Source organism: Oreochromis niloticus, linkage group LG22, assembly GCF_001858045.2.
Source record: "Oreochromis niloticus isolate F11D_XX linkage group LG22, O_niloticus_UMD_NMBU, whole genome shotgun sequence".
NCBI classification, from domain to species: Eukaryota; Metazoa; Chordata; class Actinopteri; order Cichliformes; family Cichlidae; genus Oreochromis; species Oreochromis niloticus.
In genome coordinates this window covers 18,564,341-18,590,864 of record NC_031985.2, presented here as the reverse complement: position 1 = coordinate 18,590,864, position 26,524 = coordinate 18,564,341, and the positions used below count along the sequence as shown (strand labels likewise).

Below are 26,524 nucleotides of genomic sequence, written 5' to 3'. Positions count from 1 at the left end.
AAAGTAGGCCCGCATATCATTGTTTAAAAACTGATTGACAGTTTATTAGCCTGTGAAATGTAATGACATGGGTTTACTGGCTCACAGTAAGTTAGTGAGCCACTAAACTCGAATTTGCCTCTACTACTAACTAACTTCTTGACAAAATATGAAAAGCTCAGTGTGTGCAGGGCTGTTGTAACCATGCAATAAGAAGCCAAGACTCGCAGCATGACATTTGAACAAAAAGCAGGATTTACTTAGATATCTCTGGGGTGGTGATAAGAAGAAGGTCTAAGTGAAATTTCACTGGGGAACTTCTCTGTCAACTATAAACTCAAGAAACATCATACAACCTTTAAAAGATATAGACAAGAAAAAGAGAGGGCAGGCCCCGAGTCTTATGAGGTCAGTAACTGGAGCAAGGGCCTTCTCTGGAGGTTAGATAGTAATTTGGTTATGTTTAAAGTCACTGAAAACGGCCGTTTCTCATCTATGAACTAACATTGTGGGGAAGAGATATGAGCAATGTTGGATGTTACAAAATCACACATCGCTGTCATTATATTTGCAGTAATGCAATGCATTAATCTTCCAAACACGGAGCATAGCAAGAAATCAAAGCATGACTTTCTCCGGTAGCAAAAGCAAATGTAACATATGAGTAATATAAAAAGTAGGGTATTATTTTTTTATGTTTTCAAAGTGAAACTCGTTAAAGACTCAGTCCCATGGTCCTAGAGACTGATCAGTGAACCCTTGGCAACCTATAGTGGCTAGGGAGAAGCAGTTGCAGGAGAATTGGTTGTTGTAGTTGCCAATAACTTGGATGAAAGATATTGGCTGGTTAAAACTTTATTCACACAGGCTTAGCAACCAGTCAATGACCCCCCCGTTACTAGGAAAAAGGATACCTAGGGAATCCGCTGTGCCATAGTTGTCTTACTTCCAGTGGCCTTGGTTTGAATCCACAGCTTCATGCTTCGTGTTCCTGCCTCTCTTAAACTCTAACAAAGACAAATAACCCTCAAAATGTAAGTTCAATAGGTTATTTAAACAAAATCATCCCAACACTGGACATGAGGTTTTGGCCAGTCTATCTTTCTCAAAGATTTACAGGTCTTTGGAAGAGTGGAAGGTCAGACAGTCTGTGCACATATTGTTAATTGGTAACACGTAAGTCTAACTCCAAATCAGTTACACTACCTGGAGTGGAAAATAGACTTCCTGTGACACTTCAGCAAGTTTCCCCAACCAATATCCTCAGAGCTGACCTCTCTTCTCACCTTCCATCTGCTACTGGATTTTGTCACATTTTTGGATGTCAGTGGATGAGTGTGCAACACACAATTACCACTCTCTGGAAATGTTTTAAAACAGCAAGAGTGGAAATGATAAAAACCCTTTAAATATGACATGACTGTGCTACATTGCATTTTCAAATGTAACTACATTCACAGCAAAGGGGTGAATACATTTACAAGGGAAAGGAAAAGTGCAAAGGCAAAGTTAAACTGTTTTTAAATCTTATAAAAGGGTTTTTTTTATAAGAGAGAGGCAAGATTTTTCTTTTCTTTTCAAGCAAACTCATTCTGATTTACCTCCACAGAATGTTTTAAAGTGCAGGTGATACAACAACATACACAGGAGCTTGAGACCATATTAATTAATCTACCTTCAAAGAGCTTTTATCATGTCCGGGTACATAAGCCTACGGTACATAGTGCAAATCAATGAGCCAGATTGTTTTATGATACAATTTGATTTTATAGTGTGATAAATTACATTAATTTGTCAAGTATGTGATTTGCTGGATCAGCCGGAAAACAAATAACCTCTGGGTGATTATTTTATCTGTTTACTCCCAATAGATTTTTTTTCACATTCACTTATTAATTAATATGAAGCACAAAGAATTTACTTTGTTACAGAGACTTTCTGTTATTCCAGAAAGTCAAATCAACCCATGGCTTATAATTACCTATAAGCAGTTGGCTCACCTTGATGACAGATTAGTATGCAGCCCACTGAAAATGTAGTTTTCAGGTGTTTACACACATCTCTACATCACAGCATGCTGAAATAAAGCAGTTGTCCACACTGATGTAATATATGCCAATATCAGTGCAGCTGTCAGTGGAAGATTAACTAAACCACCAGCATTTAACACAGCTTAATTGCGTTACCAGAGAATGAAAGAACCTGAATATGCAAGTCATCTGCTATGCAAACTCTGCTTTCCTGTGTATTGTTACCTAATGATGGAGTGGCACAGGATGGTTATTCATCGTCCACAGCAGCTCAGTGAGATTGTGTCTCCAGGGACAAGCAGCTGCAGATGGATAGCTTATTGAAAAATGTAGCCTTTCTTGTGTTTTGATGTGCAAGGTTTATGAAAATCCATTCACATGTCACTTTAGGACACCTGATAATCTATTAAGAGAAGGCTAAAGAGTCTCCTCACCAGCATAGGAGGAGGAAAGTGTCATGTTTTGCTGCAAACTGGACTCTAAGTTCAGGCTATGCATACCAAGTTTAAAAGATTTATTTACAAACTGAGAATTACTGAGAGCAAACAGGAGACTGGTGTGGAAAAACTGCAGGAAGTCTGCAAGATAGGAGTGTTAGGTGGGGCCAAGGAGAGGAGATTTTGTTTTCTTATTTGAAGGATTCTAGAAAAGCAGCTTTGGTGGGTAGGCAGTACGATGGTGGAGAGTGGGCAGGCTGGTGAGTTGAATATAGGAGTTTTTCCAGAGATGAGCAGCTGGTGGGGCAGATAAGTGGGTCCAGAAGAGATTATGTGTGGGCAAAAGGGTTCCTTGGGAACCTCACAGACTGAGAACTAAACGGTTAACAAAAACCCTGAGTTAGCATACTGAAAACATTCACATACAGGGCACAACCCAAGAGAGCTTAATGATCACAATGGTGATTAACAATCAGACAAGCCACTGCTGCACCATCCAGCCCTTAAATATCCACATGAAGATGAGTCAATAAGGAATAGGTGTGAGAAGGAGGATTCAAGAGGGATGTCTCCACCTGGAGGCAGAACCAACAGGGAAGCACACCCAGCAGTCCAGCTGTGCAACCCAATATCACTGCAAAGTGTCTTGTAGACACTCTAATGCACCGTGTAATGGACACGCATACAAAAGTTGCAGTACCAGCCAGGGGGCGACACTATATTTAAAGCCAAGAACTTGCTAGTTAGCAAGGAAGGCATGAAGTATATTCCGGAGGCGTAGTACAATCACCAGAAACGATTAAGCTAGGCGGCTAATATGTATGTACATGTAAATGTGCTCGTAATGTCTGCTTGAACACTTTCCCGTGATTATTTTTTTAAGTTGGCTTTAACTAAAATATCTCCCTCTGATGGTACTGAGGCTTACTGCAGCTTCTGCATGTGTGTCCATTTTACGCTCTGGGGAGGCAAAGCGTAAAATAGACACGGCAGAGCAGCATATGTATTTGTTTTCTGTTACACATTTTGCCACGATACTGGGAAAGCCTGTGACTCCGAGAGAAAAAAGTTTTTAAAAAATATATGAAAACCCAAAACCTGCCATGGATCATGACAGAAATGGTCATGGCCCACGGAGGAAAGTGTACATAGTATTTACTAAAAACTTACAGACATACTTCTCAGTCATTGTTGCCTGGGGTGAGACCACACTGGAACTTCTAATTGAAGGTTAAAGTATATCAGTGCACTGCACAAGTTAAAATTATTATCCAGCAATACCCTTTGATTTGTGCTACTACTACTTCCTAATGTGGAGAATGCCTTGGTGATGCCTGAGCCAAAAAAGGTTTGTTTTCATATTGTTTGACTCACTACACATGTGCACATTTGCATTTGTGCTTCCTTCACTGCCCCCCTCACATGTTCTCACTTAGTCCAGCTTAGTCCACTTGAACATGCTTGGCACAAATATACTCGACTGCATGCTGTCATAAAAGAAGAATAGTAAGACTTGAAATTCATGTACATTTTCAAAGATTCAGCTTTTAACTTATAAATTATGGTGTTGTTGTTTGTGAATAGTAAACTGTTTAAAGTAGAAACCAAAGCAGGGTAGACTTGTCTTTTACTCATGACTTTAAGACATTTTGCAGCTCTGTTTGGTAAAGAAACCATGTAATAGTGAAACTAATATGCCCGAATGAACAGAGGTACTTTTTTTAACCAATCCATATTATTTCTATAATTAAAAAAAAACTGTATGCCTTTGTATCTGAAATGAAACCATGTGGATATATCATTTAATTCTGTGTTCATACAATCCTGTAAATTGGCACCTAGAGCAGCTATTAAATCTTTGGTACTTTCCAATTTCCTCTATGCAGATTTGCTCAAATGCTTCTGAATCGAATGACAAGCACCTTAATGGTTATCGAGTCATTCCACAGATTTTGAAGTCAGTCTATACTCGCCTCGGCCACTCAGGGGCATTCACAATTCTCTTCTGAGCTCATTTCAGCTTTAATTTTGCTCTATGCTTAAAATCAATGTCATCATATAAAGAACGATATCACCCCAATCCATGATATTTGCCAATCTTAGGCTGGTTCAGCTGAATGATTTACCTGCAACTGATTCAGTCCTTTCTCGGATGTCTTATATGTGCTGCCGCTGATATGTCACCAGAAGCGTGATACTACCACAACTGTGCTATGAGGTGGGGATGGTTGTTACATGGGCAATGACCCATGGTATCTGCCAAATCTAACAGCCCTCAAACCAGCGTGAGGACATTTTAGCTTCATCACGAAACTGATTTTTTTTTTTTTAGCCTGTGCTCTCTAACAATGCCTTGTACTTTTAGGGAAAATTGAACAGTGTGCGTTTCCTTTCCCACAGTACAGTGAAGAAAAAAAGGAAGAAAAACTCCTCCGCCTGCAGTAGAACCTAACTTATTAAATGAATTTAAATGAACATTAACACATTAACATGGGTCGATACAAGTAGTTCCACAATGAAATTAAGATTTAGGCTGTGAAACATCAAGTGACTCTAAAATTACGAAACCTATTCTGCCGTTTCTTGTATGTAGGGATTGCTGTGTTGCCTACAGTCTCCACATTCGGTTCCTTTTAAGCCTAATTTGTTTTCATTTTGCTGTAAGTGAAGTACAGTCATTGTGATTTGAATATCTCCTTTGTGACATGAAACACTCAATTATGGTTCATATAAGCATTATCTTCTCTTGTATTTAGTATTCCTCTCAGGTGTGTTTTCTTGTTTTATTCCTTCCAAAGGATCCCTATAAATTATACATGTCAACTGAATCCACAGTTACAATTAACTTCAATCTGCCAGTGACCAGAATATAAAGAAAACATCAGTATCTGTCCCTTTGAAACCCACCGAGGTGATCCTAATTATGAGAACAAGAGAAAATTCAATACAAAAAGTCATGCACTATACACTACTTTACACTAAGAACTAAAGGATGATTGGTAACAAAATCATGATCTTTCAAACGGACCATGCAGTAGTATCAGTAATCATAACAATGACAATAGAGGTCAATGCCCTTTATTTTGCGTACATGCAGAACGAAATTCTAAAGGGAAATGTTTTTAAGAAGAAGTTTAGCTGAGAGACAAAGTCAGTGACCTCTATCAGTCTGGAAAGGGTTACAAAGGTATTTGTGATTTGAATTGAATTGCTCTCAGTTAAAGTCAGTTTTTATGATGACATGATAAGAGACTGATAAGAAAGACACTGGTCAAAAACGGCATCCATGGGAGAGTCCCAAGGCAAAAATGACAGCTGACCAAAAAGAACAGGTTTGTCTCACATTTGCTAAAAAGGCATCTTGAAGATTCCCAAGACTTCTAGAAAAAATATTTTGTAAACTGACGAGACATAAGCGGAACTTTTTGGCAAAAAACTAACACAGCTTCAGCATTAAACCAACAGTCCAACATGATGGCGGTAGTGTGATGGTCTGGGGCTGTGTTGAGGTTTCGGGACATCTTGCTGTAATTGATGGAACCATGAATTCTGCTCTGTACCAGAAAATCCTGAAGGAGCCATTAGTTCATATCCTGAAGCTGAAACACCCACGGGTATGAAGCAGGACAATAATCAAGTCAACACCAGAAGTCCACCCCTGCCTAAACAAAAAAAAAAAGATTTAAAGTGATCTAGTCAAAGTCTGGACTCAAATCTAAATGAGATGCTTTGGTATTACCTTAAGCCGATCATGCTTGAAAACCTTCAGATGTGGCTGAATTATGACACTTCTGCAGAGAAGAGTGGAACAAAATTCGTCCACAGCGATGTGAAAGACTCATTGCCAGTTATCACAAACACTATGTGTGTGTTGTATTTCCACAAATGCTGGTGCAGGTCTAAATCTATGACGATAATACTTTATTTAATTCCAGGGTAAATTGCTTCGTTACAGGTTCTCACTTCAACTCTAAATCTGAAAAAGTGTCATAAAACTGTGAAATATATAAAAATATGAAATACGCATTTTAAAAATATTAATTTGTATGTTAAAATAAATGGCCCAAAGTTAAACATTAAACAACATTAGATACAACATGCACAAATAATGCAAAGTGAAAATAATTTAGTTGTCATGTTGTAGAGAGAAGATGTAGAGTTTGGCGGCCTCAGGTAGGAGTGTGTCCGGTTTTCTGTGATGTCCTGCGATTCCTCATGGTCGAATTAGTCTTTTACGGAACGTGCTCTTGTTACTGTCCAGCACGTCATGGAGAGGGTGTGAAGGATTGTCCAATATTGTCCGTGACTTGGACAGCATCCTTCTTTTTGACAACACCATCAGAGTCAAGCTCGCCACCCACAACGTTGCTGGCCCCAGCGCATCACAGCACAGAGACAAGCTGCCTGAAATTTGAAACCTTCCGTGATCTAACTACCCATCAGCAACGCTTCGACCCTAAACATCACACTGGATCCCAGTAAGTTTGTGAAAAAACTGACAAAACACATTTGTTTAAACAGCCCTGTCTCTCTCTCTCTGTCTGTAACAATGAAATAGAGTATACAACAATGATTTAACTGATAGAAAAGCAGTCTGGACTCATATTAAATATGAATTTACTCACAAGTAAATCGCTCCAGTGTGTTCCCCATTCACGATGCCAACCAGCACTGCCAAAGCTCATTTTCTGAAGGCTAAACAGGCCTGCCACCCACTCCCCGGACACTCGGGTGAGACATGAAGAGGGACAGTGTGGTCCAGAGGAAATATCTATGTGTTGACATACTGAAACACACGTTGCCTTCCTCCCTTTCAATCCTCTACTTCTCTCTGCCATCTGCCCATCTTTCTGCTGTACTGCTCTACCAGAAGAAACCGTGAAACCTGCTGAAATAGGTGCACACACTTTGTTTGTGTGTGTGTCTACAACTCTCTGCTGGTTGTGTGCAAATTATATGACTTCATTTGTTCAGCAGCAACCCAGAAATCATAGGAATTGTCTGAGTTTAATTTCGAATGGCCCAGATTCAGCACCTGAGTGTTAAATTGAGAAAATCAGGATGGGCTCCCTGAATGCAGATTTTCTCATGGTGATGAAATGTTAAACACTGGTGACCTAGTTTGACTAATCTAGATGGCACCACGGGGAGTGGCACACCTTTAATTTCACCTTAAATTTGTCTTCTTTTTTTCTCTTCTCAGGTAAACTGATCTGTGTGAAGGAAGTGAGCACAGAGAGCATGACAAATGCTGTATTTTTTAGGCCTTGTCGTTAGTAAGGTTTTGCACTGGGCTACAGTACAAGGAGTTGGAAGGAAAGTAGTCTGACTCCTGAAGAGACTGCTGATTTGGATCTCGGCATGAAAAGCTAAAGAATCCCTGACTTGCAGTACTCCAGATGGTCAAACAGCGGGGGCTGTGACTGTTATTGTTGAAATATTAAAACCTGAGGAGGAAAAAAAAAGTTTTTGATTGGGTTTAGATATTTTATAAGTTTTACTTAATAAATATAGCACAATCAAAAGAAAAAAGTGGAAAAACATGAATTAATGTATGGATGCATTAGACATCAGAAGGGTGGGATCATGTTTTGGTTTTTTACATTTTGACCTAAAAAAGAAATTTAGGGTGAAATAAAAGGAAAATGTCACAGACTGTGATTCATTTCCTCTTAAAAAGTGCAGTCAAATAGAAATATAAAGAAATAAGTACTTATATGTGTGTATAAGCGTATTTTATTGCTGGTGTTGTCTAATCACATGAGTTGATATGTTTATTCGCTCAGACACCATTCCTTTGGGAAGACATATGGTGTAACAGGATATACGGCAATCAGGTACACTTCCTGAGGGAGCACTATCAGCAACAGTAGTATTGGCTACTGTCAGAGCGCGGAGCCAACGAGCAGCCTTTTTCAAATCAGATGTGATGGCTCAGTTTTCAGCCATCAGCATCTATGACCAAGCTCTGCAGCCGTTTTGTGTCCTGTTAAGTAAGCAGTCAGTCAGACTGTCCTTACTCGCTTCTTCACTTAAACCGGCAAAATGCTGTCTGGTTGATTTGGAAAGTTTTCTTGAGCGTGCTCACGAGTTTGTAATTTACTGTTTGCTTTTATTGAACCGATGCAAGTTTCTTGGCAAACATCACAGTGTTGTAACTGTCAGCAGCACAAAAGAGCAAATTTGTTTTGCTGTTCTGTTTCGGGAAGGGGGGGGGGAGCTGGCACTCCTTCGGTGCACTGATGATGAACAAAGGTCAAACTCGAAGGTTTCTTGATTAATAGTGAGCTGTCTGCAAAACTGCAAAATGTTTTGCTGATTTAAATTTGACACTGTCATTGGTGTGTCCTCCCCAGCTGTGTGAGCTTAGTTTATGGTTTATTAGCACCTGACTAAAACTAATTAAGTGTAATGCAGCAATCCTGCAATAAATCCCACCCTCCCTAAAGTTATTTATACATATACTTTTCTCTCTTTTAGATTGGTGATCATTTCACTCGTTTTTGGCTACACTTTATTAATTAAATTCATTATATTGCAATGTGTTTCTAATACTTAGTCTACCCTCACAGTTATGGCTGGATCTTGTGAACGATTACTTAGTTATGCTGCTGTATCTCCATCTTTGCCCAGTGCTTACTGATAGGTGATCAACTAAGTGTAAGGGTTCTTGCTGTATTATACAATTTTGACCCAAGAATGTAAAATAACTTGAGACTACAGTTATATTTTAACCAGCACTAAATATATAAATTAAATCAAACAAATAAAAAGGTAAGAAACGTTATCATTTGCATTAGTTTTAATTAGGTGTACATAACTTGAGATGTATTTTAGTTTTATGTACCCAGCAACTTTGTTAATGACTCATTGCTAGTACTGGGTTGCACATCCCAAAAGTGCTGTATTGATGAGATCTTGTGACTGTGGAAGCCATAAGAGTACAGCAAGCTTGTCATGTTGGAGATGATTTGAGCGTTGTGATTGGAGGATGATACGAAGTACACGTTAAAGCATGGGCATAGTCAGCAACAACACTCAGGGAGGCTGTGGCATTTAAATGATGCTCAGTTGGTATTAAGGGGGGCACAGTGTGCCAGGAAAATGGCTCCCACACCATTACACCAGCAGCAGCAGCTTGAATTGTTAATATAAGGCAGGATGGATCCATGCTTTCATGTTATTAATGCCAAATTCTCATCCTACCATCCAAATGTTGCAGCAGATTCGTCAGATCACATTTTTCCATTCTTCTGTTGTCCAGTTTTGGTCTGTGTGAACTATAGCCTCAGTTTCCTACTGCTGACAGTAGCAGCATCCACTGTAGCATTCTGCTGCTGTAGCCCATCTGCTTTTGGTCAATGTGTTGTGCTTTCAGAGACGCTCTTCTGCAGTCCTTGGTTGGAAGGAGTGGTTATTTGAGTTATTGTTGTCTCTCTATCACTTCAAAGCACCTAAAAAGGTATTTTCACCTAGAGACCTGCTACTCAATGGATAGCTTCTCTTTTTCAGACCATTCTCTGTAAACTCTAGAGAAAGTTGTTTGGGGAAATCCCAGTAGATCAGCAGTTTCTGAAATACTCAGTCCAGCTTTTCTGGCACCTACAACAATGCTACTTTCAAAGTCACTTAAATCACCTTTCTTCCCCGATTCTTATGCTCAGTTTGAACTGAGACCATGTCTACATGCCAAAATGCAGTTGAACAGCCTTATCAAATGATGTGAACAGTGAGTGTGAATATTGTAGTACACAGAAAACACGTGATGTTTTCATTTTCCACAGTTCATTTTCTAACAGACACACCTGCCCATAGATTCCCTTTTTATGCTTAAATTTTGTAAAGACAGTCAGCTGGAGACAGAGACAAAATCCCACCTAAGAGCCTTTGCTGGTGATGTCATCCTCGCTCACCCTTTCCATCTCCTCTCTCTCTTTGACTGCTCCTACGTTATTCTGTCAACATTTTTGGCAGGGCCTTCTTGATATTACATTTAGAGTACCATCAATCAAGGGGGAAAAAAGAAGTCAAACTTCATAATTTAGAAGATGAAACCAGTGATTTACTGGCAGACTTTTTTCTTGTATGTGTTATTATGTAATTCTAATTGTTGTTACATCACATGAGTGATGTACTGTGTTTGTGGCAAGACCCCCTCTAACAATATCACACATTCAGTTGGTCATCACTGACCAACTGATTGCTTCTAGACGCTCACATCCACCCACCAACCATATAGGTTTTGACACCACAACATCATATTTGCCTCTCAGAGGGGGGTGAAGTCATTTGTGGTACCACCACAAGAGGCCATTTGACAGTGAAGTGTAAACACAGCTCATTTAAAGCATGTGAACAAACAGCCAGCGCTGTCATTTTTCTGGTGAGGGCAGATTTTAGCTGGTGCAGTATTTGTATATTCCCTTTGTGTGAGACTGATTTGGTAACCAAGTACAGAGATGATCATTATTTCTTGGTGTTAACTGAGTTTGAGTCATGGTTCAAGCTCTCATCACTCTTATCTCCCTCTCTGACACACACTTCACTGAGACTGGGTGAAGTGCGTTCTGTGACACAGTGAGGGCGACAGCAAATTCACACAAACTGTGCATATCTGATTGGGCGTCCTTCGACAGCAGCCTCTTCAAAGGCGGAGAAGTGATTTGGTGACCAGACAGGCAACACTTTAAATCCCCACAGGCAGAATACACTGTGTGAGTAGTGACTGAGAGGTAATTCACTTTCCTGAAGTGCTCTTCAGCAAAGCACTTCATAACAAAAATAAATAAATAAATAATAATAATCCAGAGAAGCTGACAGTAGACTGCAGTTGCATGCATGTTATCTGAAAGTGTGAGCAAGTGCACCTGATACACGGATGACTCTGAAGCAGAGCTATGAAGGCTGCCAGATGACGTGATGACACGCTACACCATGTCACAATTTCATGGACTGCACAAGAGTGCATGCCTACTGTAGGCTACAGTAACAGTGGCTCATGTCTTATGGGGTATCTGCTTTTGTAATAACGGCACATTACACTGGATGAATAGACAGAGGTAATGAGTGTGTGAAAGAAGGAGGGAGAAAACAGCCAAAGGAAAAAGAAAATGTATGTATGTGTGTCAAACAGAAAGAGAGAAAGAGAGAGAGCGGCAGAAAACGTCTTTCCTTCTCTTGAGCCTTCGGTTGCATTGTGTTTGCCAATCTCTGTCTATTTGTGCGTGTGTGCCTGTGTGTGTTTTTGTGTGTAAAGTAAGATATGGCAACAGTGCCATCTAGTGCGTGCGCCGATGTTGCTTATTAATGCAAAGCAGCGTTCGCTGTGTTCAGTGGTGGAGAAACACACAGAATCGCATGTGATAAACATCACGAGCTGCATTCAGACCCCGTGTGGGTGTTATTCTTTCAGACGTTGTGCCTGTAACTAAGAAAAGCAAGCATTCATTTCAATGCGCTATGCAGATCAATCTGCAAATACTTGAAACCTGCTTAAGACGGGTGATCCATCACAACGACATTTAATCAGCCCCATTTTTTCCTTTCCTTTTCTTTTCTTTTTTTTAACCAAAGTTACATTGTCATTGCATGGTACTGCAGCAGTGAGCAGAGCCTAGACTGTATAAAAAAGTCGGACGTGGGTGCTATGACATCACCCACATGTTTGGTGAGCTCATGTTTTAAATCCTTGAGCTGCGACTTTTTGAAACTTGTCAGTTACAACGTAGCCACATCCTGAACCGAAGCCTTGCTTTATCTTCAATTCTAATCCGATGGGACAATAATTTGCAACATTAACATCAAGGTGTATTAAATAAGACCTCTAAAGAAGTGTCATATACAGTCTACTGAGCTTAGACTGTTTATGCTATATTAATTTGTGCATTCAATAGTGCACACTTTATCAGGATCCTTTTTATTGCAGTTAAATATCATTTTTGTGTGATTTTCCAACATCACAGATTTGCTAAATAGATTAGTCAGCTGTCTATGATGAATCATTGATTTTGCCTACGGATCATTCATCCATCTGTTTTCCTTCTTATCCAATTCTGGGACGATCCAAACCTAGGGCAAGAGGTAGGGACAGGACACCTGTCTGTCGTAGGGCAAACAAATAGACACAGCCAACCATTTCCTCTAGAGATCATGAAGGGCAAATGCTTTTTTACCTTTTACCTTTGGCCTCATTGGACATCCATTAGATTAAAATATTTCCTGTGCAGCTGTGTGCCCAGATTTGAGAGCGGTCATTTGGAGTGAGATTGAGTTATTTGTCAATATAGGAAGTAAAGAGGTGGCTATGCCAGTGGAAAAACATAATAAGGTCAAAAAATAAATAGCATAAATACATTAGAGAGATATGAAAGGCAGATGGGTTGTCAAAATCAGTAGTTGAGTTCATTCCAAGAAAGCATCCGTGTGCTGGCACATGCGCTGGCTCCTGTGGATGAGCGGAAAATCATTTGCATGGTGAAGAAAAGCCGTTTAAGTCAGGAACGTTCTCCGGGATGTAAGCGTACATATTTCCAGACTTCACAGCCGTAACTTCAGAGGATCACCACAAGACCCAAAAAGACTGAAAAACACAAACCAGTTTGCAGTCCGCAAAAACACCCAAAACAAACCAGTAGAGTTTTGGAAGAAAGTTCAGTGGACTTATAAATAAAAGTCAGCCTCGGGGATTAAAGAAAAAAAAAGAAAGAAAGAAAAAGAAAATGTTCATGACCCAAAATACAACCTCATCTGTCAAGTGTGGTGGTGTTGTTATGACTCGAGCGTTTATGGTCACCAATGGTGCAAACATGGGCTCAGATTCAGGAAAAAAGGCATCAAACTCAGTGGACTTGGGAGAAGAGGTGGAATATTCAAAAGCTGCATATTGCGCTCCATTTGTTAACAACAGACTAAAGGGAGAAGGAGGTGTGTGTAGTGAAGGTCTAGGAGAGCATCACCAGGGACTAAAAAAAGCACTTGAAGCACCGACTCCATGATATGCACTTCATAATAAATAGTTATGGTAATTTTGAAAGCTGTGAAAATTTCTCATTAAAATGCCCATGATCTGCACTTGTTTTATCTGACTAGCAGTCCCGATATTCCCTTTGCCATTAGGCATTCATATGATGATCAGTCTTGATGCCTCAGCTTAGGCTATGTCGTGATACTAAGTATTAATGTGATACTCCTCTTCTATCATTCCTAAGCTTCATATCAGTGATGTATTGTTTTTATAACACGAGGTCTTTGGAGTGACACTAAAAAAGACAAAAGTGGTCAATGAAACACTGGATTTCATAATTACACTGATGAGGAAACAGTATATCATGTAGATCATACTCAGATCCATTTTGACTCCAGTGGAGCAGAGCATATCTATTTACTATTATTAAAAACCACAAACACAAAATCCTGCCTTTTGAGAAGCTGGAGCCAGAGGAAAACGCCACTTTTAGGTTTCAAATTACCCGAATCACTGACCACTTGTCGGTGATTCATTCCTCTTTGACAATAAAAAAGCTGTGTAAAGAATGAAGATGTAAGATGAATGAGTAAGAAAAGGATGTTTTAAAATAACCAAAGATAGGAAGGTTAGGCAGGGACGAACAGGCTCTGCAAGGCAGAATGCTGAGATTTTTAACAACAGTATAGCAGCAAGTACCTATTTCCTATATAAAATATAGGAACATTAGTGTCTTTAAGAAAGCATGTTAGTCCCTCATATTAAAACGCAGGCATTTAGCCAAGGTAGACAAATAAGAATATCCTTTTTAAAAACATAAGACTTTTAAATTATTTTATTTACTTAACTTAATTGTGTTGAAGTATCTTGGGATCTTGATCATGAGTGATTGTAAAATGGATTGGAGATGAGCAGGTGGGGAGGCAACATCAGCACTAAATGTGCTGTAGCTGATTATTTCGGTGAGGAAACTGGAGGCTTTCAATTTACCAGTCAATACGCTCTACCTGAGGAAATGAGTTTCCTCAGGTAGAGCGTATTCCTCAGGTTCGCTCGGCTCAGCCTGAAAGATCGGAGTTCTGAAATCCAGAGGGAGCTTGGAGCAGAACTGCATTTAGTGGTTCCTAGATAACTTCCTTTGGACATTTTCCGGGCGTGTAGCACTAGAAGGAGATCTGAGGCTAGACCCAGAACTCACTGGTGAGAATGTACTTTGTATCTCAGACAGCTTGGGAGCCCGTTAAATTCCCATAAGACGAAATGGAAAACACTGGGGAGAAGAACGTGCAGAACACAACCGCAACGGAGTCCATGCATGGATGGATGGATGCATGAATGGATGGATGGATTATGTACTCTTGTTGAACTTCAGCTCAACTAATTTACTCCCCGTTTCTTTCCTGTTCTCTGTTTCTGGAGGGGGAAACAAGCATGATGAAACAGAGAACAGAGGAGAGAAGCAAAAGACCTGCGTGCAGTTTAGTGAACGCATTTTAAAATGCAAGCGCAACCTAATGTTTGTGGGTGGTGATTTATTTATCTATTTCATTATATTTCATTATCTTTATTCTTATTTTTTATTTTTTGTGCAGCATTCAGCTTAAAAGCATTCAACACTCCCCCTTTTAAAATTAAAAAAAAAACCTGCCCGCTCATTGCTGATGCATTTTAGTGTTTAAAATTTCATCTTCTGATTATTCCTCCCAGTGTCCGGTGCTGCTTAGAGACAGTATTTAATTAGGCTGCTTAAAGCATACATTCCCTAAAAAAAACAAAAAAACAACTGCTGACCCCAAGCCTCGTTTTTCCCAGTGATTGAGCATTTTCGAAGGTTTACTGTGACTTTGGGAACTGCCCAGTCTAGTCATGCTCTTTTAGCCGCTGAGCAACTGGAGCGCTTGAAGGTCGAGTGCTTGGCCCAGAGGCACTTTAGTAGCAGCTGTGAGGGCAAAGAGTGTTGCTCGCTTATTTCTCCACAAATTTTACAAACAAGTCCAAATGTTTAAACCACTGTGGATTTCACTTTCCTGCTCATCAGGCTTCCACAAGCCTAACAAACAAATATTAAACTCCTGAAGGTCTTAAATCTGCATTTAATTACTACTAGGGGTAATAATTCTCTCTTTCCCTCATGTAAATTAAGAGAATTCAAATACCTAATGTAGTGAAATCATCTGGAAAAATGAACTTAAAAAGTGGAAACAATGTACTGACATGATTTTTAAAGCAGACATAAGATAAGTGCTTGTAAAGCAAGATGGTTTCTTAATTTCACTGCATCGTGCTGACATTATTCTGTTATTTACTCATACTTATTGGATCAGTACAGCTTAAATAAGTGAGAATTCTGTGAAACTGAACACACTTCACAAACGATGTAGGATGCACATGATGTGTTGGAAGGCCTGTCATCATCAGTCTTTTCCAGATTATTAAACTTCAGATTGTCTGGTTTATTTATCATTATCTCAGTATTTATCTGCCTATTGTTTTCAGTGATTGTTTCGGGACATTTGGCATCATTTTTCAACTATGACACCAGGAAATGTCACAAGCTTCGGTCTGCATTTTCAATAAATCCAAATGCCCACTTTAGAATTTCTAATAGGATCCCTATTCTGGAAGTTAATCCCAGAAATGTTATTAACTTCAAATGCCAGGGTAATACTTTATTTAACAGTCAAATTAACAATTTGAGTTCATTTTACAGTAAAGTAAGTTTGCACTAAGGAAATACTCCACTGATACCTCATTTTAATAGCTGCTTGCACAGTCCTGTGACAAAACACTAAATATCAACAACAATATGTTTTTACTTCTTAGCTTTTAAGATTTTGTAACACATTTCAAGGACACTTGAACACATATTCACAGCCATTTTTGCACCGTTTTGTGCAGCAGCCATGAACTTTTTTAAATATTACATGACGGAGGTGCATTTAGAATGCAAATATGCTCCAAGGTCAAACACTCCACGATCTTTAGGGCATTGGCTCTTTAGGGTCAGCTCCCTATTAAAAGAGTCTGTGTGATGTCCAACAGCACACATGTGAGAATAAAGATAAGTTCATTAACAGTGAGTGAGTGTGCGTCTTTTGTGCTGCCTCCTGCACATTCTGGACAGGCAGTTTTCTCTCCTAAGCTCCCAGTCACATTATTCAACACTGGTTGTTGTTTACTTTATAACAGTTCTGACAACTTGAAGTTTATTGTTTACCAAAATGGAATACTCTTCTGAGGTTAAACGTGAAAATTCAATGGCATTTATTTAAACAAAAAATAAACAAAAAGCTTTTATCTTTACAACGTTCAGCCTCTTCCATATTTCCCACCACAGACCAATCAGCATATTTTTGTTTGGCACAGTTTTTTACAACAGATGCAACTCTCAGATTTGTCCGAGAGTCGTTGCAGACAAGTCTGTGTCTTTCATGCAAACTATGGACCGCCCACAATCTGCTCTTGACCAAAGTAATTACTAGAATTTGGTGAAGCCCCACATACTTCCTTTTAACTAACTTCATCTAGAAACTGCAAGCAACCGCCCACCAAACAGTCAGGAAATACTCACCAGGAGGTTGCTGACCAGTTTGACTGAGGATTAACCAAACTGTCATGTCTGAAGCAAACTGGAAGCTTTTGAGGGCTGCATGTGAGAAAGAGCAGTCCTGACCTCATTATGGACATTTTGAAAACAGCTCTACTGTCATTGTTTTTATTAGAGACTTGCTAAGGAGCCTGTACAGCCAGGATTTTAGGTTAAACGCTGGGTGTTCAGTTTCCTCAAAATGGATAACTTCTAACAGCTTTTGCCATTTTGACTTATTATACAAGACAACAGCTCAAAATGTGATCTAAAGCCACCTTTGGATTTCCTTAACATAGAGGATCAGAACTGAATTCTCAGCATTTTCCCCACTGGCACAACATTTTAAAGGCTTTTTTATTGTTCCATGAACCTTAATGCAGAGACAAAATCCTAAAAATGATGGCAAGAACCATTGCAGGTCATTGATTGTGACCTTACACTACTGGGGTTACATCTTAAAGAAAATGACCAAACTGAATGCATCTATTTATTAATAGTATCTCATGGATTTAGGGATGCACATTGATATTATTAGACACTATTAACTTATATTAACAGTCTGCGTTTTTGGCGAGCTTTTGTTCTTTGGCTGTTGCATGTTTGTGACTGATCATCAAATGCTAACACCATCTTTTAAAAGCTCTAAATTCATAGTACCCATGTTATTCTTACATCTGCTACTTCTAACTGAGTCTTGGCAGAATCTTAACATCTTAGGGTAGTTTGATTTCTACTGTCAAAAGTCCAAAAAATGTAAATTTATTCTCATCATCTTATTTCTAAGCTACGTGTTTACTTGCTTACACAGAATACATGAAATCTAATTCTGCCAAAGTGGAAAAAAAGCACCAGACCGTGCCATGGACTATAGCCAGTGTCGATCGCATCAATTATCTTTCTTCAAATATTAGTGAAAGGCCAAAATGTATCTTAGCACATTCATCGTGTTGTTGTTAAAAATGTCTTCTTAAGACAGTGTAAGAAAATAAAATATACATCTAAAAAGATGTGCTAACAGCAGACGCAGGATTATGGCTGCCGGTCTCATTGGAGTGTTTGCTTAGCGGGATTGTGGGGGTTTTTTCGGTTTAGAGAATCCAAATTACAAAAAGATATCCTGGTTATTTTGCACTTTCTTCTTAGTACAGACTCCAGCTCAGACTCTTTCACTGAGATCTATTTCAATGCCTTCACTTACAAAAAAATGGTGTTTTGGGTGCTGCAGTTATTGGTGTTTTTGAAATATCAACTTATAAATATGCTGATAGCTTTTTCTCTTCAAAATGGATTTAAATCTTCTGCTGTGCCTGTGCCCGTGTGTGTGTGTGTGTGTGTGTGTGTGTGTGTGTGTGTGTGTGTGTTTCTGAGATGAGAAAAGGGTCATCAGCAGTGCTTATGTTTGCCATCCTCCTCCCCACAGACACACAAACACACACATGCTGACTCTCACATGCACAAACCCATTTTGTCTGCATGGCCTTTTCCCTTCACAACACTGGTTCCCACCAGCAACGTGCCCTGGGCTGATAAACTTTATCAACCGACACACACCTGAGCGTGTAGACAAACACACATCCACACAGGCATGTTTCTTGCTTTGCTCTCTTGACAAGGCAGACACCTGCTACAACTGTGTGTGGGCATACGCTCAAGTGTGTGTGTGTGTGTGTGTGTGTGTGTGTGTGTGTTAGCGTGAAAACCGTATAAATGATATTAGTGGGCCCGAGGTGACAACAATACACTCCTGGCTTGAGTACACGACACACATCATTGCACATTCACAAACACAAAATCGCAAACACTTAAGAAACACACAAAAGCATGAACACACAAATATGGGGAGCACACCTAAAAATAAGAACCCACACGGAGCGAACTCGAATAACATTTACACGCCTCTTTAGAGCTTGTCATTATCACTGCTTTTCCAGAGTGCAAATATGAATTTGTGTGACTGCCTCTATGTGTGCGTCTCTGTCTGACTGTTCTTCATGCTGTGTGCCTGCACGCGTGTGTGTGTGTGTGCATGTGAGTCTGTTTGCACGTGGGCTGTGACACATTAGACCTCTGTACATCTCTTAGGTTAGCTTTGATCAGCTATTTCCTGATCTAAAACAAATGTTCTACCTTTAAAGGGGACCTGTTTTGTTTTTTTTCTCATTTTCCATCAAATGTATTCTGACAATTAAGGATGGTCGTAATTAACATTTCAAATAATAAGGATGTTATATGAGCAGGTAATCCCTGTAAGAAGAATTCTTAGGTGTGAGATTGGCGTTCAATTTGTGGCTCGGACCGCAGGCACAAATAAACAGCGCAAAGCAATCACAGTAAACACTTTCCTTAAATGTTAAAATATACTGAAGTGCAAATGAAAAACCAAACTGCATAAAAATAATCATGTAATTAAGGCACTTTTACAAAAAATCCCTGGGCCAAGGTATACATATGAGGCAAAACCAACATAAAAAACTGCTAGCAAGTCGAGCTGAACAGCTAATGCTCCATCTTCCACTACTTTGCATGAATGAGTGCTCTGCTAACACACGGGAACTTACGTGGCAGATATTTCCAAATAAAACATGAATACAAACTCCTCACACTCTCATCAGACAGTACATGAACTCATAATCTCAATAAATTCATTATCTACATAGTTTGACTGGACAATCACTATTTTACAAAGTATAATACTTCATTTTTTTTAAAAACATGCAGTGGTGGTGCTCACCTTGCAAAGAAATCACCGTAAAAACTAAGCCAAGATGGCGCCCGCGCAAACAAGAAACTACAGTGTCCTGTAGGGGACAATTGCCCCAAATTGTTCAAATTTACAGGGTATACCCAGCTCAACAGCGACACCCGGTGATCTTTTCAAGTCACTACCTTACATAATCTAGCACTCATCTCAAGTCTTTAGCTTTAACTGCAGGTACTGAAGCTCCACCCACCCACTGTTCAAACCTGTTTTCATTCATAGTAAAATGGACATAATTCATTTCTTCCTTTTTTCCATGAATATATTAACAATGAAAGACTGAAACGTCCGATTTGCATACCTATTCAGACCCCTCACTAACCTTTGGCAGAAATGAGAGCCTTGTGTTTTCTTGGGAATGATCCTACAAGCTTGGCACACCTTTCTTTTGGAAGTTTCCCCGTTCTTTTTGGCAGAATCATTCAAGCTCGACCTGGTTGTGTGTGGATTATTGGCGCAGAGCCTTTTTTGGGTATTTCCAGAGATATTGTTTGGGGTTCAGTTCGGACTGGGCTCCTCCAGAACTTTTCCTAAAGCCACTGTGTTTTCTCAACTCTTTGCTTCACACGGCGCACGGTGACCTTTGGCTTGCATAAATCCTCTCTACCATAAAGGCCTCATTGGTGGAGTGCTCCACTAATAATTGTCCCTCTGTAGGACTCTCTTGTTATGGTCTCCCCCTGTCCTCCAGGTGCAGACCTGCCATCTTTCTTTCCTGCCCATTGTACTCTATCTTTCTCTACCAGTCATGCATGTTTGTGTGCGTGGCTGTGCATGGACATTAACTCTGCTTTCCTTCTCCCAGATTAGGTGTGGCTTCCTCGGGCTCCAGCTGGTGCACCTGTGCCACATTAACACTTACCAGCAACATCACCAGATTGCTGCCATAGTAGATTTGCTCAGGAAACTTTGAAACCACTTACTTTTAAACTTCTTTTGCTTGAATAACCTTAAGATGTTAACGTAATTCTTTGGAAGTCTTGTCCTGTACTTACCTGAAGTTGCTGAAGTTCTCAGTGCGTCCTGCCAATGAGTCGTTTCGGCCTAACAAACTCTAATCTCCACAAAGAAACTCATCTCATACACAATAACCATTGGGTTCTTGACCAATGCCCTCACTACCCAATTTGGCCTGGCAACCAGATCCCTCATGGATGGATGATGGATGGATACCTGGTCACTTTCCATGGTGTATCCTTCCCCAGATCTGTCCCTTGAGACAATAACGTCTCAAAGTTCAACAGTCATTTTCCTCAACCTCCAGGCTTGGTTTCCTGGTGCTTTTGTGATCTTAAATAGGCAGATGGGTTCATTTCTTAATAATATCAGATGAAACGGATTAGTCACTGTAATGAAATTGCTGGAGCACCTCAAGAACCACTGACAAATGAGTTGTGAGAGTCATAAAAAAAATCTGAATACTTATGTAGGGAGAAATTGGATGTCTCAGTCCAGTTTGAATCAATGATGACTTTAACCTATTTTTATCAGTGTTGAGTTTCGTGTGCAGATTGATGGGGAACAAAATGAACTAATTCACACTTTAACATGAGCCTAAAAGTGTGGAAAACTTAAAGGGGTCTTAAAACTCTACTGATGTACCGTACATACAACGTGCTATCTGCATCTCCATGACTCAAAGGCGCCCGACTCTGCCGGATGATCCATCTGTCAACCTACCACTGTGTGCGAACGCAGGAGGAAGTCTGAACATGCGGGTTTGAAAATAGCTCAAAGTTTGAACAGAAATATCTTTAGGACTATATTCTATTAATATTTTGTATTCAAAAGAAGGAGTTGTTGTTTTTTGCTACAACATAATAAAGCGGCACATTTATATCTTTTAATGTTCTAAAAGTTTGTTTTAGTTTAGCAGTAACAGAGGAGGCGACGAGGAGACAAGGTGAAGTGTTTTGTGCTTTCCGACTCACAGCACTCATGAAGATTGTTGATTTCAAATATGTCAAGGGACATTCTTTTCTGTAGAGCGACTAAGAAAAATGACAAATCGTTTTTTCCGTAATTGTAAGTGGAACAAATTATGTTTAAAAGAAAATTATCCACTGATTCCTACCACCTCTTTTGTCACTCAGAAACGTTGCCAGTCACTCTGCGTTTGTCACTCTGTCAACCCCTCTGTCAGTCACTCTGTCAATGTCAACTAGCCAGCTAGCTCTGCATGAAGGGAAAACCGACATCAATCAGGCTCTGTCAGCAGTGGAACCCATTACTTTAGAGGGATTATGATATGGGAGATCGTGGGTCTGTGGGCTAACAGAGCAAGTGACAAATAAATGTTGAACTTTTGAAAAGTGCCTCTATTAACAGCTCATGCAGCTCATCTAACTGTGCAAATATTTGCAGTCATAAAGCCTGTTGTTTCTGAATCTAAAGTACTTGCATGCAACGAGAATATTAGGGACCTTGAAGGGTTTTTTTTTCTCTCCACACACATACACAATCACGCACAGAGACAGGGCTGTGGCCTTCAGGAAGGCATTAAAGCAGTGTGAGTGTGCATTATGGATTCAAAGGTAAAAGAATTTTAAAATCAGGAAGGGCTTACCAACAGAACGCCACTTATTCAGCGTGGATGGGTTATTTAAAATCATGTCAGGGGCCAGCATAATACAGGTTATGCAGCATAGCACAGGCACACTGGTACACATGTACGCACAAATACACATACATATGCATGCAATAACCTTGGTTCACACACAAATACATGAACACATATACCTCTACCTCTTCTTGCTCTTCACAGTGCCACAGTGACCCTGACTGGTGGAAAAGTAGAACTGCAGCGACAAGCAGCATCACTGGCATAAACTCTGTGTGTGTGTGTGTGTGTGTGTGTGTGTGTGTGTGTGTGTGTGTGTACTGTAATTACTAGAGAAGATAAATCTTGTTAATGAAACAGACGGAAAGAAGCGCACTCTGGAGAGGAGAGAGCAAGAAGAGGAGAGATGAGGAGAGTAAGAGGAAGGGGGGGGGGGGACACGCAACATGAAAGCAAAAAGGAAAGAAAGAGAAAAAAAGAGGATGAAAGAGGAAGATATACGAAATGAAGGAAGGAAGGGAGACAGGTCTGAGGGGGAATAAAGTTAGAGGAAAAAGTTGACGCTCACGTTTTGTTTCATTGCATCATACATCAGTATTGAAGGAGTGACGCAGAGGAACGGAGTAGGAAGACAAGAATGGCAGGTAGGGAGAAAGATTGAGAGAGAATGAGCGCAGACACAGAGATGAGGAGGAGGAGGAGGAGACGGATGAAGGAAGAAAAACACAACCCGGAGAAGTCGCATTTTCTTTTCTTTTTGTGGTTTTTTTTTTTCAAAATGCGTGAGTGTGTGCCTGCCAAGTTTAAAGTGCTGAAGTGTAACTGGTCATGCATATTAACAGAAAGTGTTAGGCATCTATGGAGAGGACACTGAGCGAGTGTACAAAGCCTTTCCAGATGTATGAGGTATAACAACCTGTGAGGAGCAGACACGTGGATGTGCAAGTCTTTCGGGGTTTGGAGGATGAAGGGGTGTGAGGAGGCAAAAAATGTAAGATATAAAAGTCTAAAATAAGAGAAAAAATTGACTTCTTGATGTGAAAAACTTGAAGGAAACTAACAGGTCAGGCTAGGACAGTCTAAGACATAAAAGCAGCTTTGGAGTTTGAGAAAGAGGACCTTAATTCCACTGGCTCGCACATCCTTGCATCTTAGTGGTTGCAGTAGGTGCAATGCACTGTAAAGCATCACAGTTTTAAATTCAGCAATCACATTAGTAATAATACTAATAATCATGTCGTTACATGTGTTTTGTGACGTTTCAGGTTCATGGTTTCTCTGTGCGCCTCTTTTCTCTCTTGTCTTTCCCCTCATGACTAACTTTCATGGCACTTGGCTTCCCTTGCCTGAACCTGGTTCTGTTGGAGGGGTTCTTCCTGTTATAAGGGAGTTTTTCCTTCCCACTGTTACCATGTGCTCCTCAGAGAGCTTGTCTGACTGTTGGTGTTTTCTTCCCAGTGTTTACCTTGCGATATAAACCACCTGAATTAAAATTAAATGAACTGAAGTTTGTAGCATAGCATTAATATGCACAATTGCCAGGAAAAAATGAGCCTTTTTCTTATGCACTCCTACTATAATCAGCTGATTTCAGTTGGTGTTGAGTGAGGAGAAAAACAACAGAGCATTCAGCAAGTTTTGGGGGCTAGAGATAGGAACAGTGCTTGCAGTTTTAGTGCACAAAAGCACAAGAATGTGATGGCAAAGCATGAACTGCACTCCAAAAACAACCGCTGCTACTGTAACATGTCATCAACTATTGCAAACTTCTGCAAAGACAACAAAAAGTTAGCAGAGTGATGGTAAAGTGGAGTGTATGCCATCCCCAGTCAAGCAAAGTTTGACTTTCACCAGGTGACAAAATCAGTGACAAGCAGTTGGGGCTGTAGCATTGGAGCCTCCATTTTTACCTACACCTGTTTCTCCAGCAGAATCCCTGTGGCCACAACAGTTTTCTGTGAAGTGCTGTTTGGTCACCTTACAGCTTTGGTGTCAGTTTTGTGCTCACAGTTAAGCACTAACAGAAAGACTGTGCGTGTGTCAGTGTGTTTATATTGGTAACTAGCAATTATGTGGCGCAGCAAGTAAAACAGAAGTAATGTAACAAGTCTAACAAAATGTAACAAATAAGTTCTACATTTATGTAAAGAATTTTCTACGTTTCATTTTGTTTTTTTAAGAGTAACAAGTAATGTGCAACTTTTTGAGTAACAAGCCTAACTCTGCTAAGTTTCAACATTACTTTAATTTTACCCCACTATCTGTAAGTTGGCTCAGTGTTATAGTCCTTATCACTGTCACCTCACAGTGAGAGGTTCCTGGGTTTAAATAAATTAGCTTGCTGGAGTTTCCATGTTTTTCCTCTCCCTGTTTGGATTCTGTTGCTCCCATAATCCAGAGACGTGGATGTTAGACTAACTAGTGATTCTACAGGGAGTGCAGAATTATTAGGCAAATGAGTATTTTGTCCACATCATCCTCTTCATGCATGTTGTCTTACTCCAAGCTGTATAGGCTCGAAAGCCTACTACCAATTAAGCATATTAGGTGATGTGCATCTCTGTAATGAGAAGGGGTGTGGTCTAATGACATCAACACCCTATATCAGGTGTGCATAATTTTTAGGCAACTTCCTTTCCTTTGGCAAAATGGGTCAAAAGAAGGACTTGACAGGCTCAGAAAAGTCAAAAATAGTGAGATATCTTGCAGAGGGATGCAGCAGTCTTAAAATTGCAAAGCTTCTGAAGCGTGATCATCGAACAATCAAGCGTTTCATTCAAAATAGTCAACAGGGTCACAAGAAGCGTGTGGAAAAACCAAGGCGCAAAATAACTGCCCATGAACTGAGAAAAGTCAAGCGTGCAGCTGCCAAGATGCCACTTGCCACCAGTTTGGCCATATTTCAGAGCTGCAACATCACTGGAGTGCCCAAAAGCACAAGGTGTGCAATACTCAGAGACATGGCCAAGGTAAGAAAGGCTGAAAGACGACCACCACTGAACAAGACACACAAGCTGACACGTCAAGACTGGGCCAAGAAATATCTCAAGACTGATTTTTCTAAGGTTTTATGGACTGATGAAATGAGAGTGAGTCTTGATGGGCCAGATGGATGGGCCCGTGGCTGGATTGGTAAAGGGCAGAGAGCTCCAGTCCGACTCAGACGCCAGCAAGGTGGAGGTGGAGTACTGGTTTGGGCTGGTATCATCAAAGATGAGCTTGTGGGGCCTTTTCGGGTTGCGGATGGAGTCAAGCTCAACTCCCAATCCTACTGCCAGTTTCTGGAAGACACCTTCTTCAAGCAGTGGTACAGGAAGAAGTCTGCATCCTTCAAGAAAAACATGATTTTCATGCAGGACAATGCTCCATCACACGCGCCCAAGTACTCCACAGCGTGGCTGGCAAGAAAGGGTATAAAAGAAGAAAAACTAATGACATGGCCTCCTTGTTCACCTGATCTGAACCCCATTGAGAACCTGTGGTCCATCATCAAATGTGAGATTTACAAGGAGGGAAAACAGTACACCTCTCTGAACAGTGTCTGGGAGGCTGTGGTTGCTGCTGCACGCAATGTTGATGGTGAACAGATCAAAACACTGACAGAATCCATGGATGGCAGGCTTTTGAGTGTCCTTGCAAAGAAAGGTGGCTATATTGGTCGCTGATTTGTTTTTGTTTTGTTTTTGAATGTCAGAAATGTATATTTGTGAATGTGGAGATGTTATATTGGTTTCACTGGTAAAAATAAATAATTGAAATGGGTATATATTTGTTTTTTGTTAAGTTGCCTAATAATTATGCACAGTAATAGTCACCTGCACACACAGATATCCCCCTAAAATAGCTCAAACTAAAAACAAACTAAAAACTACTTCCAAAAACATTCAGCTTTGATATTAATGAGTTTTTTGGGTTCATTGAGAACATGGTTGTTGTTCAATAATAAGATTATTCCTCAAAAATACAACTTGCCTAATAATTCTGCACTCCCTGTATTCCTATGAGTGTACATTACCTCATCCTTTGACAGCAGGGATAGGCTCTGGCGGTTAAGACACTGGGAGAGATGGATGGCGCATATGCATGTAATTCACATTAAACATGCAAAAAACATTCATAAAACACAATCCTACCCAAAACTGTAACAACTGATGTGTACACAAGAGAGTGAGGAGAGGGACCTCTTATTACCTATTAGCGGGATGAAT

At 40.1% G+C, this 26,524-nt stretch overlaps 1 long non-coding RNA gene across 2 annotated transcripts; it reads right to left on the bottom strand.

The window, feature by feature from the left end:
- Window positions 1-5,519: 5,519 nt before the first annotated feature.
- LOC112843610 (uncharacterized) lies at window positions 5,520-19,799 on the bottom strand. 2 transcript variants are annotated; one of them, XR_003216075.1, is made up of 3 exons: window positions 19,730-19,799; window positions 6,186-6,237; window positions 5,520-6,108 (listed from the first exon to the last, which is right to left on the bottom strand). It is a non-coding gene; the product is annotated as an uncharacterized LOC112843610 (long non-coding RNA). The 2 variants fall into 2 exon arrangements; XR_003216074.1 differs by lacking the exon at window positions 19,730-19,799 and adding an exon at window positions 7,072-7,958.
- Window positions 19,800-26,524: the final 6,725 nt, after the last annotated feature.